A 15,530-nucleotide genomic window follows, 5' to 3' on the forward strand; every position below is an offset into this window, starting at 1 on the left:
GCACAACCTTTTAATTACATGGAGTTAATAATTGCCTTGCTCTTTTTTTTTTTCATTTCTTTCTTTTTTTCAAGATTTTATTTTCATGATAAGAGTATGCATCACCCTAATCACCTTGCCTAATTGCTGAATTAGAGGGGGGGATCCACATAATCTTTTTTTTTTTTTTTTTTTTGGCTGCGTTGGGTCTTTGCTGTGCACGCGCTTTCCCTAGTTGTGGTGAACATGGGCTGCTCTTCATTGTGGTGTCTGGGCTTCTCACTGCCGTGGCTTCTCTTGTTGCGGACCATGGGCTCTAGGCCTGTGGGCTTCAGCAGTTGTGGTGCATGGGCTTAGTTGCTCCGCAGCATGTAGGATCTTCCCAGACCAGGGATCAAACCCCTTTTTCCCTGCATCAGCAGGTGGATTTTTAACCACTACGCCACCAGGAAAGTCCTGTTTCTTTCTTTTTTTTTAATTGAAGTATAATTAATTTACAATGTTGTGTTAATTTCTGATATATATATGTATATATACATATATTCTTTTTCAGATTCTTTTCCATGATAGATTATTACATGATATTGAGTATAGTTCCCTATGCTACACAGTAGGTCCTTGTTGTTTATCTATTTTATGTATAGTAGTATATATCTGTTAATCCTAAACTCATAATTTATCTCTCCTCCCATCCCCTTTGGTGACCATAAGTTTGTTTTCCATGTCTGTGAGTCTTTTCTGTTTTGTAAATAAGCTCATTTGTATCATTTTTTAAGATTCCACATATAAGTGATATCATATAATATTTGTCTTTCTCTTTCTGACTTTCTTCACTTAATATGATAATCTCTATCTGCCTTGCTCTTTAATTTGCTTGATTTTTAATTTCCTCATCACTAATTCCCAAACTCTCATTGTGTAAATCTCTTAACAGGTTCAAACATATGAGGAATTCTATCAGTTTCATCTTTTTTGGAAAAGTCCCTTCCAGAGAGACCTTTGATCTGCTCAAGTCTGCACAGGTTGCTCTCCAGACCTCTGGTTGCACAGCTGTTGTGTAAGGATTTCCCTTCACCTTCATGCCTCTCTCTTGCGTTGAATCCCTGACTTGTGGAGCCCATCTTCTTCTCTTTCTTGGTTTACTTACTTATTTGGTGGAGCACATCTCCAGGAGTTTTTTCAGAAATTGTGTATGGGAGATAAAGCGTCCAAGTTTTTACAGGTTTGAAAGTGTCTTTATTTTATTCTCTACTAAAGTGGAGGTCTAGGTGGATAAAGAACTCTAATTTGGAAATAATTTTTCTTCAGTAATTTTAAAGTCATTTCACCATTGTCTTTTGGCATCTACTGTTGCCATAAAGAATTCTACTGCCATTCTGTTCCTATCCCCTTGGATAGGTCCTGTTCTTTCTTTCTAGAAACATGAAGGATCTTCCTTTTGTCTCATTACTCTGAAATTTCATGATGATACACCTTGTTGTGGGTAAATTTTCAGCCATTTTGCTGAGCACTCAGCAGATCATTTCAACCTAGAAACTCATGTCCTTCATTTCAAACTTTTTCTTGAATTATTTTATTGTAATCTCTATTTTTCTCTGTTCTCTTTGAAACTCCTGTCATTTGTATATTAGATCTTCTGATTTGTCCTCTAATTTTCTGACCTATTTTTCCTAGTTTATATCTGTGTATTTTTGTGTTATTTTTTGGGATATTTCCTCAACCTTACTTTCTACACATTTTATTTTTCACTTCTGCTTTCATGTTTCTAATTTCTTAGAACCCTCTTTTTTGTATAACACCTTAGCCTTATATCATGGATGCATTATCTTATCTCTCTAAGGATATTAATGATATACTTCATTTCCAATGTTACTTTCTTCTTGTATAATTGATGCTTCCTCCAAGTACCTGTTCCGGTTTGTTTTGTTCTCTGTCTTAGTAGCTTTCCTCAGCCTTCATGATCCTTGAGTGTCTTGCCCTATTAGTAAGAGAATATGACTCTGTGAATACAGGTGGGCTTATTAACTGGGGGTTTCACTGATGGGTGATCTGTCTTGGGTGTTCAGTTAGGGGAGCCCTCATATCAGGATTTTAAAGTCTTATCTGTTGAACTGCTCTGATTCTCCATGGAGTGACTCCTCTGGTCTCCCTGCTGGAGGGGATCAGTCTAGTGCCAGCACCCTGGGAAGTGAGGAGGAGAAGAGAACTGAAGGCTCACCATGAAGTATGTAAGTATTCATGAAATTCCCATTTCAGTATGGTGGTCCTGCCCTCAACTGCACTTTGTATTGAATACCTTCCAGTGCAGAGAGCCTGTTTGACTTCCTGCAGAGAATTACCTTGAGTCTTCTGCTGGGATTGGGAGTCATCCATCTAGCTACTCAGAATGGGGGGTCCTAACTGCTTTATTTTTATTGTGGTAAAATATACATAACATAAAAATTTAATCATTTTTAAGTATACAATTCAATGACATTAAGTACATTCACAGTGTTGTACAGCCATCACCACCATTCATTTCCAGAATTTTTTCATTACCCCAAACAGAAACTGTACCCATTAAACAATAATTCTCAATTTCACCCTCTCCCAACACTCTGGTAACCTCTATTCTATTTTCTGTCTCTATGAATTTGACTACTTTAGGTACTTCATATAAGTGGAATCATACAAAATTTTCCTTTTGTGTCTGGGTTATTTCACTTTAGCATGGTGTTTTGGTTTTGTTTCTTTTTTTTGGAATATAATTGCTTTACACTCTTGTACCAGTTTTTGAGGCACACCAAGGTCAATCATCTGTATTTATATATATATCCCCGTATTCCCTCCCTCTCTCGACTCCCCCCCACCCTCCCCGTCCCAGTCCTCTAAGGCATCATCCATCACAAAGTTGAACTCCCTTTGTTATACAGCAACTTCCCACTGGCTATCTATTTTACAGTTGGTAGTATATATATGTCTATGCTACTCTCTCACTTCGTCTCAGCTTCCCCTTCACCCCCCCACCCCCCCAAACCTAGAGTTCTCCAGTCCATTCTCTGCATCTGCGTCCTTATTCTTGTCTTGTCACTGAGTTCATCAGTACCATTTTTAGATTCTGTATATATGAGTTAGCATACAATATTTGTCTTTCTCTTTCTGACTTACTTCACTCTGTATGACAGACTCTAGATCTATCCACCTTATTACATAGAGCTCCATCTCATTCCTTTTTATAGCTGAGTAATATTCCATTGTATATATATGCCACATCTTCTTTATCCATTCATTTGTTGATGGGCATTAAGGTTGATTCCATGTCCCAGCTATTGTAAATAGTGCTGCAGTAAACATTGTGGTACATGTTTCTTTTGGGATTATGGTTTTCTCTGGGTATATGCCCAGTAGTGGGATTACTGGATCATATGGTAGTTCTACTTGCAGTTTTTTAAGGAAACTCCCAACTGTTTTCCATAGTGACTGTACCAACTTACATTCCCACCAACAGTGCAGGAGGGTTCCCTTTTCTCCACACCCTCTCCAACATTTGTTGTTTCCAGATTTTGTGATGATGGCCATTCTGATTGGTGTGAGGTGATATCTCATTGTGGCTGTGACTTGCATTTCTCAGATGATGAGTGATGTTGAGCATCTTTTCATGTGTTTGTTGGCCATCTGTAGGTCTTCTTTAGAGAAATGGCTATTTAGGTCTTCCACCCATTTGTGGATTGGGTTCTTTGCTTTTTTGGTATTAAGCTGCATGAACTGCTTGTATATTTTGGAGGTTAATCCTTTCTCCGTTGTTTCGTTGACAACTATTTTTTCCCATTCTGAGGGTTGCCTTCTAGTCTTGTTTATGGTTTCTCTTGCTGTGCAGAAGCTTTTAAGTTTCATGAGGTCCCATTTGTTTATTTTTGATTTTACTTCCATGATTCTAGGAGGTGGGTCCAAAAGGATCTTGCTTTGATGGATGTCATAGAGTGTTCTGCCTATGTTTTCCTTGAGGAGCTTTATAGTGTCTGGCCTTACATGTAGGTCTTGAATCCATTTGGAGTTTATTTTTGTGTATGGTGTTAGGAAGTGTTCTCATTTCATTCTTTTACATGTTGCTGTCCAATTTTCCCAGCACCACTTATTGAAGAGGCTGTCTTTTTTCCATTGTATATTCGTGCCTCCTTTGTCAAAGATAAGGTGCCCATATGTGTTTGTGCTTACTTTTGAGTTCTCTATTCTATTCCATTGATCATCCTTTCTATTTTTGTGCCAGTACCATACTGTCTTGATCACTATGGCCTTGTAGTATAGTTTGAAGTCAGGAAGCCTGATTCCACCAACTCCATTTTTCCTTCTCAAGATTGCTTTGGCTATTCAGGGTCTTTTGCGTTTCCATACAAATCGTAAGATTTCTTGCTCTAGTTCTGTGAAAAATGCCATTGGTAATTTGATCGGGATTGCATTGAATCTGTAAATTGCTTTGGGTAGGACAGTCATTTTCACTATGTTGATTCTTCCAACCCAAGAATGTGGTATGTCCCTCCATTGGTTTGTGTCGTCTTTGATTTCTTTCATCAGTGTCTTAAAGTTTTCTGCATACAGATCTTTTGCCTCCTTAGGCAGGTTTCTTCCTAGGTATTTTATTCTTTTGGTTGCAATGGTAAATGGGAGAGTTTCCTTAATTTCTCTTTCTGCTCTTCCATTGTTAGTGTATAGGAATGCAAGAGATTTCTGCGCATTAATTTTGTATCCTGCTACTTTACTAAACTCATCAATGAGTGCCAGCAGTTTTCTGGTAGAGTCTTTAGGGTTTTCTATGTATAATATCATGTCATCTGCAAAGAGTGACGATTTTACTTCTTTTCCAATTTGGATTCCTTTTATTTCTTTTTCTTCTCTGATTGCTGTGGCTAACACTTCCAAAACTATGTTGAATAATAATGGTGAGAGTGGACACCCTTGTCTTGTTCCTGTTCTTAGAGGGAATTCTTCCAGTTTTTCCCCATTGAGAACGATGTTGGCTTTTGGTTTCTCATATATGGCTTTTATTATGTTGAGGTAATTTCCTTCTATGCCCATTTTCTGGAGCGTTTTTATCATAAATGGATGTTGAACTTTGTCAAAAGCTTTTCCTGCATCTATTGAGATGATCATATGGTTTTTATCCTTCAATTTGTTGATATGATGTATCACGTTGATTGATTTGCATATATTGAAGAATCCTTGCATCCCAGGGATAAACCCCACTTGATCATGGTGTATGATTTTTTTAATGTGCTGTTGGAGTCTGTTAGCTAGTATTTTGTTGAGGATTTTTGCATCTATATTCATCAGTGATATTGGTCAGTAATTTTCTTTTCTTGTGACATCTTTGCCTGGTTTTGGGATCAGGGTGATGGTGGCCTCGTAGAATGAGTTTGCGAGTGTTCCTCCTTCTGAAATATTTTGGAAGAGTTTGAGAAGAATAGGTGTTAGCTCTTCTCTAAATGTTTGATAGAATTCGCCCGTGAATCCATCTGGCCCTGGGCTTTTGTGTGTTGGGAGATTTTTAATCACTGCCTCAATTTCCGTACTTGTGATTGGTCTGTTCATAGTTTCTACTTCTTCCTGGTTCAGTCTTGAAAGATTGTATTTTTCCAAGAATTTATCCATGTCTTCCAGGTTATCCAATATATTGGCATATAGTTGCTTGTAGTAGTCTCTCATGATCTTTTGTATTTCTGAGGTGTCCATTGTGACTTCTCTTTCATTTCTAATTCTGTTGATTTGCACCTTCTCCCTTTTTTTCTTGATGAGTCTGGCTAATGGTTTATCAGTTTTGTTTATCTTCTCAAAGAACCAGCTTTTAGTTTTATTGATTTTTGCTATTGTGTTATTTGTTTCTATTTCATTTATTTCTGCTCTGATCTTTATGATTTCTCTCCTTCTACTAACTTTGGGTTTTGTTTATTCTACTTTCTCTAGTTTCTTTAGGTGTAAGGTTAGATTGTTTATTTGGGATCTTTCTTGTTTCTTGAGATAGGATTGTGTTGCTATAAACTTCCCTCTTAGAATTGTTTTTGCTGCATCCCATAGGTTTTGGATCATTGTGTTTTCATTGTCATTTGTCTCTAGGCATTTTTTGATTTCCTCTTTGATTTCCTTAATGATTTCTTGGTTGTTTAATAGTGAATTGTTTAGCCTCCATGTGTTTGTATTTTTTGCAGTTTTTTTCCTGTAATTGATATCTAGTCTCATGGCGTTGTGGTCTGAGAAGATGCTTGATATGATTTCAATTTTCTTGAATTTACCAAGGTTTGATTTGTGACCCAAGATGTGATCTATCCTGGAAAATGTTCCATGTGCACTTGAGAAGAAAGTGTATTCTGTCATTTTTGGATGGAATGTCCTATAAATATCAATTAAGTCGAGATGGTCTAATGTGTCATTTAAAGCTTGTGTGTCCTTATTTATTTTCTGTTTGGATGATCTGTCCATTGATGTTTGTGGGGTGTTCAAGTCTCCTACTATTATTGTGTTCCTGTCGATGTCCCCTTTTATGGCTGTTAGCATTTGCCTTATGTATTGAGATGCTCCTATGTTGGTTGCATAGATATTTACCATTGTGATATGTTCTTCTTGGATGGATCCCTTGATCATTATGTAGTGTCCTTCCTTGTCTCTTGTAATAGTCTTTACTTTAAAGTCTAATTTGTCTGATATGAGTATTGCTACTCCAGCTTTCTTTTGACTTCCATTTGCATGGAATATCTTTTTCCATCCCTTTACTTTCAGTCTATATGTATCCCTTGGTCTGAAGTGGGTTTCTTGTAGGCAGCATATAGAAGGGTCTTGTTTTTGTATCCATTCAGCCAGTCTGTGTCTTTTGGTTGGAGCCTTTAATCCATTTACATTTAAGGTGATTATTGACATGTGTGTTCCTATTACCATTTTCTTAATTGTTCTGGGTTTGTATTTGTAGATGTTTTCCTTTTCTTGTGTTTCCTACTTAGAGAAGTTCCTGTTGCACTTTTTGTAAGGCTGGTTTGGTGGAATTCTCTTAACTTTTGCTTGTCTGTAAAGCTTTTGATTTCTCCATGGAATCTGAATGAGATTCTTGCTGGGTAGAGTATTCTTGGCTGTAGGTTTCTCTCTTTCAGGACTTTCAGTATATCCTGCCATTCCCTTCTGGCCTGCAGAGTTTCTGCAGAAAGGTCAGCTGTTATCCTTATGGGTTTTCCTTTATATGTTATTTGTTGCTTTTCTCTTGCTGCTTTTAATATTTTTTCTTTGTGTTTAATTGTCATTAGTTTGATTAATGTGTGCCTTGGTGTATTTCTCCTTGGATTTATTTTGTATGGAACTCTCTGTGCTTCTTGGACTTGGTTAATTATTTCCTTTCCCAAGTTGGGGAAGTTTTCCACTATAACCTCTTCAAATATTTTCTCAGACCCTTTCTTTTTTTCTTCTTCTGGGATGCCTATGATTCTAATGTTGGTACACTTAATGTTATCACTGAGGTCTCTGAGACTGTCTTCTATTCTTTTTATTGTTTTTCTTTTTCCTGCTCTGTGGCAGTTATTTCCCCCATTCTATCTTCCAACTCACTTATTCATTCTTCTGCCTCAGTTATTCTGCTGGTTATACCATCTAGAGTATTTTTAATTTCAGTTATTTTGTTATCCATTGCTCTTTGTTTGTTCTTTAGTTCTCCTGAGTTCTTATGACTGTTTCTTGTACTTTCTCTATTTTGTTATCAAGATTTTGTATCATTTTTACTATCATTACTCTAAATTCTTTTTCAGGCATTTTTCCTATTTCCTCTTCATTTATTTGGTCTTGTGGGTTTTTTTCCTGCTCCTTTGCCTGCATGGTGTTCCTTTATTTCCTCATAGTAGTCCAAACTTCTGGGGTTGCTTGTCCCAGCAGTAGAGGGGCTTATAGAAGACTGTCCAAGCCCCACACTAATGGCCGAGTGTTGGGTCAAACAAATATTAAGTCAGTATTCCATTTCATTTCCAGCTTCTGTAATCTGTTCACATTCTTTGGTTCCTGGCTTCTTTCTATCTTCAAAGTCAGGGATGGCAGATGGAATCCTCAATTTGCACCTCTCCAATTCTCCTTCTGAGGGCATTTCTCACTCTAACCCAGCATGGTGTTTTTAAAGTTCATCCATGTTGTAGCATGTATCAGAATTGCATTCTTTTTTTTTTTTTTTGAGGTTAAATAATATTCCATTTTATGTACATATATTTTGTATATCTGTTCATCTGTTGATGGACATTTGGGTTGTTTCCATGTTTAGGCACTTGTAAATAATGCTGCAATGAATATTGGTGTGCAAGTATCAGTTTGAGTTCCTGCTTTCAGTTCTTTTGAGTATATACCTAGAAATGGAATTACTGGATCATATGGTAGTTCTATGTTTAACTTTTTGAGGAACCATCAAACTTTTTCAAGTGGCTGCACCACTTTACCTTCCCACCAGCAATGCACAAAGGTTCCAGTTTCTCTATATCCTTGACAACACTTGTTACTTTCCTTTAAAACAAATATAACAGCTAGCTATCCTAATGAATGTGAATTGGTATTTCTTTGTGATTTTGCTTTGCATTTTCCTAGTGACTAGTGATGTTGAGCATCTTCTCATGTGCTTATGGGCTGTTTTGTATATCTTCTTTGGAGAAATGTCTATTCAAGTATTATATCCATTTTTTAACTGGGTTTTTTGCTGTTGTTGAGTTTTTACAGTTCTTTGTTATTCTGGATATTAATCGCTTATCAGATATATGATTTATAAATATTTTCTCCCATTTAATGAGTTGCCTTTTCACTTTATTGATAGTGTCCTTTGATTCAAAAAAAGTTTTAATTTTGATGTAGTCTCATTTATCTATATTTTTCCTTTAATGCCTGTGTTTTTGGTGACATATCCAAGAAATCATTGTCAAATCTACTATCATGAAGATTTTTTCCATATATTTTCTTCTAAAAGTTTTATAGTTTTAGCTCTTAATTTTAAGTATTTGATCATTTTGATTATTGTATTAACATTATAGTGTGATGTATAGTATCATTCTTTTGCATGTGGATACCCAGTTTTCCCAGCACCATTTGTTGAAAAGGCTGCTTTTTCCTCCATTGAATTGTCTTGACTCTGTTGTCAGAAGAATTCAATGGTCCATAAATGTGAGCGTTTATTTCCTGCAAGCTGTGTGGTACAGCCAAAAAGCAACATATTACAAATTGCTTCACATCGCTAGTCATCAGGATAATGCACACTAAAACTTCAGTGAGATATTATTACATACTCACTAGAATAGCTATTTAAACAAACAAACAAAGAAACCTGGCAGTAACAAGGGTTGGGAGGTTATGGAGCAATTGGAACTCTCATTCCCTGCTACTAAGAGTGTAAATTGGCATAACCACTTTGGAGAATAGTTTTGGCAGTTTTTTCTAAAGCTGAGTATGTAAGTATACCCTGTGGCCCAGCAGTCCTAACACTAAGAATATACAAGACTGTATATACACAAAAGCCTTGTATGAGAATTGTTCATGCCGATTCATAAAAGCACCAAACTGGGAACAATTCAAAGGCACTTCGAAAATCAGCAGTAAAATGTATACATAAATGTATATTCACATAACAGAATACTCTACAACAATGAAAAAAAGCAGATCCCTGCTACATGCAAAAATATGGATGAATCTCACAGATGTAATATTTAGTGAAAGAAGCAAACACAAAAATATACATAATAAATGATTCCATTTATATAGGCAAAACAAAGTGATGGTGATAGAAATTAGGATAGTGGTTACCTTTGAGGGAGCACAGGAAGAGGGAGCACAAGGTAGACTTTAGGGGTGCTTGTTATGTTCTATATCTTGATCTAGGCAATAATTAAATGGATGTGTTCACTCTGCAGAATTCAGTGATTTCTGAACTTTACTATGTTTTCTATACTTCTATAAAATTATACAAAAATTAAGCATATTTTAGTTATGAAAAAATTAGTCTGCAAATATTTTTACTCAAAAAAACCCAATGTGGTTTACTTTGATCAAATAATAAAGAATCATACAATTATTGTTTTTCTTTTATCTCCAATACCAACAACTTTGGAGATAATTTAATTGTCAATTTTAGTAACTATATTAACTTGCATGGTATATTTCCTTCTTTCTCCTAAATGGCTTTTGGTTTTCTATATCCAATTATTACATGTATGTGACTAATTGTACACCACCTCAAATCTTCTTGGGAATAAATATTGATAAAAATAACTATAAAATGTACTGTTTTATCCATGAACTGTGGTTACCATTTTTTCTTTACTTTTTTATTTCCAAGAAACTAAAAATGAACAACAAAAACATAATGGCGTATCCTTTTTCATTTTAGTTAAATGAAAAAGATGAAGATATCCACTAGATGGAGGCAAAACCCAAAACTTAATTTTTCTGGTAACAAGTTAAAAATTATTTTTAATGTAAAACCATGAAGTCTTTACCAAAGAAATAAAACAACATATTGCCAAAGTTAATATGTTACTTTGCGTTACTTAATGGTATATTAGTAAAAATCTGGGTGGATTAAGTTTTACATTCTGTATTTAATTCTACAGATTTCAAACATGTCTCTAGAAGTCATCTCAGTCTTTCTTCTGCTTAGTAATAAGGCAATTGAATAAGCAATGGGATGTTTAATGTTACTGTTTTTTCTTCAGAGAAGTAGATGCTATAACCACTTTGGTATGCTATTCTAGATTCTAACAGTCCTGATCTAAATTAATATAAAAGCCAACAGAATCCTTGTTGTACTAACTAAACCATCTTTTCAATGTTGAATGTTGTCACATGGACTAATTATTTTAGGGCAAATGTTTTGTTTCCTACTCTATCACTTAATGGAGAAACTGCTCCTTGCAATTACAAAGGGTTTTTTGCTTGGGATTTAAAAAATTCCAGTGAATTGGTGAAATGTATATTTTTTGGATAACTCATAAGACTTAGCAGGCCCCCAAGAAGATATACCCTTAGAATCTGGGGAGAAGGTCCTCACATATTCCTCCTTGCTAGTGAAAATAACAAAAGCATGAAATTAGTCATCTCTGGGTAACTATTTTAAAAATCAACCTTGTTGAAGTATAACTTACGCATAAAACTTGCATTTCATTTAAAGTATAGAATTCAACAACTTTGACCATATACCTGCAAAACTATCACTGCAATCAAGATACAGAACATTTTCACCACCTCCAAGAGATTCTTCCTGATGCTTTGCAATCAAACTTCTGTCTCTCACCAGGCAGCCACAGCTCTGCTATATATAAATTAGTTAATTTTTTTCCCAAATGGCTCTTCAGTTTTTCCAGCATCAATTCTTTAAGAGAACTTCCCATTGCATTCCTCAGCATCTTTGTCAAAAATCAAGTGACTAGTGTATACCTGGATCTATTTCTAGACCCTGTTCTATTGGTGTGTATTTCTGTCCACCAGTGCCACACTGTCTTGCTACTGCTCTTTCATTTTTTTTTTTTTTTTTTAGCCACATTGCATGGCATGAGGGATCTTAGTTCCCCAACCAGAGATCAAACTCATGTCCCCTGCAGTGGAAGCATGGAGTCTTAATCACTGGACTGCAAGGGAAGACCCTACTCTTTTATAATTTTGAAATCAGGTTGTATAAATCCCCCAACTTTTTTTTTAATTGCTTTGGCTCTTATGACTTTCAACCAATGGAATTTTTGCTTATTTATGTTTTCATGTTATAAAATGCAACTTCCTCCTAATAATAGTAATCTTTATGTCCTTAAACGCTACCATAAATAAACTACATAAAAATAATATTAAATGGAATTCTTTAAAGCTCTTTATTGGAGTAAGAAAATGGAAATTTTTGTTGTTATGATTATTTGATAGACTAACTGGTGGTATCTAGATATTAACATTCATAGGTGAAAAACTATAACATTTGAACAAAGCTTTCTGGAAATGGTTCAAAGAAAATAAACTAAATGTGCACCAAACGATATATTCTTTAATCAACTTTACAAATAGATATCAGATCAAAGGTGGTGGAATCACAATGACAGGTTTGAAACTTACCTCCATTTCTCACTAACTGTATGACAATTAACCTCCATAAGCCCACTTTCCTGTTTATACAATGATATCTTATCTCATAGGGTTATTGTGAGGCTCACAGGAGGTAATGTAAGTGAGCACCTACAGCACACCTGGCACCCAATAAACAATTATTAGCTATTATCACAGTGGTTCAGGGTAGCACATTTTGGATATACAAAAACTCATAAAGAAGATCAAATGAGACTATTCCATTTGTGTACTACATAAAAAATGATTGGGGAAGGCTGATAAATAGATGTGGATTTTTTATTATTTTTTACATGATGACTTTGATATATTTTATCTTCGGATTCATTTTTTAAAATGAAAGTCATCTCTGTTGGTTTGCAATCTCAGGAGTTTCCTGGGTGAAATCTGAGATTGGCCCCCACACATGGAGGATGAGGAGAGACCAAAGGAAGAGGCAGACCCCTCCAGCTTGATAGGTGGCAGGTTTAATAAGCAAGGGAACTTACATAGGAAGCTTGTCTAGGGTGGCTGCAAGATGAGTAGATCTCCATATCTGCCCACCAGAATCTTAAAAATTTACAGAGGCCTTAACTGGGTTCAGTCATGTATTCAGTCCAGATGGTCTCAACAACACATTGCTCTCTCAAAGTCATGTCCTTGAAAGGGCTCCCATAGTAGGAACAGTAGGAAGAACATACATTCCAAGGACAAGGGAGAGGGTGAGAAGCCTTCATTGCCTGGGTCCATGTCCTCTCAATGACCTCCTCCAACAATTGTCAGAATAAATTTTCCATATTATTTTTATATTTAATAACAAACTAAAAGAGTTCTAGATTGGTAATGACGTTAAGAGGTTACCTTCTATTTCTGCAGCTGTTGGCACTTGGACACTTCCAGCTCCCTCCCCATTTCTCTCTTCTCTACAGAGGTGGTTGGTTGGCTTCTCTTATACCATTTCTTCTAGATGAGAAAAGACTGTGCCTCAATTTCATTGCATTTTACCCAAGAATGCAATAAAAATTTTACATTTATAATGGTGGAACCTATTAAAAATCGGGCTTTGTTTATCATCTCCCTTAATATCCAGGATTTAGAATTTCTCTAAATTCTCTAGAATTTCTCATCTGACTTAAGGGATAAAGTTCCTAGAGGCCAAACCTAAGAACAGGAGTGAGTTTTTCTGACCCATGAAACTCGGTATTGAAGAGTTCTTTTTTTCTGATTGTATGTTTTAGCCCAATTTTTGAATGTGTTTAAATGACCTCATTAACAAAATACTAGACATTTCAAATAGAATCAATGATTAATTCTTGAATGTACACTGATGAATATACGGAATGCCTAACACAATCTAAGGAAAACACGCACTTTAAATAAAATTTACTTGCATGCTAATAAAACAACTCTATGGCTAGCAAAATTCTGAAATCTCCTGCCTTAGAGACTTCTGATGACATACAGCAGGAAACACTTGGCAATGTCTGGAGACATTTTCGGTGGTCACTACTGGGGAGGGGGAGGGGGAGGTGCTGCTATCATCTAGTGAGCAGAGCCAAGAATGCTGTTAAACATTGCATAATACACAGGATGCCCCCCACAACACAGAATTTTCTGGCCCCAATGTCAATAAAGTGAGGAACCATAACACATAATTATCTTTCTTGATGGACTCTAGAACCACCTCATTGTCCATGGGTGCAGACCGAAATCAAAAGAATGGATGAAAAGATTCTAATACCTTTTCTTGCTTTTGATTTTTCTTGAAAGCTTTGCATATCTTCAAATAAGAAATATGCATAAGCACATGGAAGCAAATCTGAACTCTAGTACTTTTTCTAGTACGTGTCATGAGGATCTGATTCTTACATCAGATCTTAATATTTTTACAGCAGAGGTATTTCTTGCTCCTAGATTTGGTCCCTTTAATTAGGATACATTTTCTTCATGAGTTATTATATTTGGGTTTAGAAAAACCTGATAGACGTCTGATTTTTTAATAATGGCAGGCTCACCTTCTTGTTTATTTTTTCATTGCTAAAAAAAGGGAAGGGAGAAAACAAATTAGGTAGTAGTTTGCTTTTAGATTTTATAAGCTGTTTCTTTAAGCACATTTTCTGGCCTACAAATTTCTGCAACTCTGAGATCCACTGGCAGATGGAGCCATGTCATTAAATTCATGGTGAGGACTCTTAGATGTTCCAGAGTTTCGGTTATATAATGAGTGTTTTTATGTTTTTATTCCATTTGCTCAGCATTAACAAGACCCATCCTGAAAAGGGAAAAAGAAAATTAGGCATGAATTTACAGAGCCACTTATTTGGTAAATACCAAGAAGCCGCACACACAACGAGCAGAAAAACATTCTGAGTTTCAAGGCCCTGGGTTCACAATGGAAATACATTTTCTCTTAGGATCTCATTTCCTTCAAGTCCTTATGATTATCTGCTGCGATTCTTTCACTTTATCTTGCTTATTCCTTGAGTTTTTCTTCTGTTGGAGACCTTTGACACCTCACAAGGACCTTTGAAGATGGGGTAGGCATTTTTTCTAGGAGTGGAGGGGTTCGGATTCTTGAAAGAAGCTCCCTGCCGCATATTTTACTAAAAAGTCATGAGACACAACTATAAGTATAAAGGGAGAGCTTTGGGGTCTTCAAGGATCCAGACACCTAAAATAGGAAGGGCATTTCTGCTTGAAATGCTGGGGAAAGGAACCACTCAATAGCATTTTTTGAGTACCTGCCAGGCAATAGGTACCTTATCCACATTACATCTCATTTATTCCTTACAAAATTGTAAGAAGATAGGTATTATCTCCATTTGTTACATGTGAGAAAACTGAAGTTATTTACCAAAAGGCACGCATAGGTGGCAATCATGATTTGCACCCAAGTTTATCTGGCCCAAAGTTTCCTGCTCCTCCCTTAACCATTCTGGTTTGCCGCCAGGGAATATTTCAGGCATCTAGACCAGCACTGTTCAGCGAGGCACTAGTCGAATGGGGCGAGTCTAGACTGAGATGTGCCATAAAATACACATGATTTTGAAGACTTACTACCAAAAAAGTAAAATTTCTCCATTTTTAAAATATGTCATGTTGGAATGAATATTTTGAATGTATTAGGTTAAATATATGTATTAAAATTAATTTCATCTGTTTTTATTTCAATGTGGCTACTAGAAAAAAAACTTAAATTTACACGTGTGGCTCACATTATGTGTCTATGTGATAGCATTGATTTAGATAATTTCTACTTAGGTTCCCAGAAGTGAAATTGTAGGATTTCAAAGGGAAATTTTCAGAAATTTAAAATATCAATAGGCTAATTCAATCTTTCTTAGCTTACTGCCTCTGGAACTTAGTAAACATAGATTTTAAATTCCCTTTAGAGAAAAACACTTCATATAGCACAAGTTGAATGGTCATCTGGTAATCCTGTGGGGGGATTAGAACATCCTGTGGTAACTAATTACAGTAGAGCCATCAGTGATGCC

This window comes from Hippopotamus amphibius, chromosome 9, assembly GCF_030028045.1.
Source record: "Hippopotamus amphibius kiboko isolate mHipAmp2 chromosome 9, mHipAmp2.hap2, whole genome shotgun sequence".
NCBI lineage: Eukaryota > Metazoa > Chordata > Mammalia > Artiodactyla > Hippopotamidae > Hippopotamus > Hippopotamus amphibius.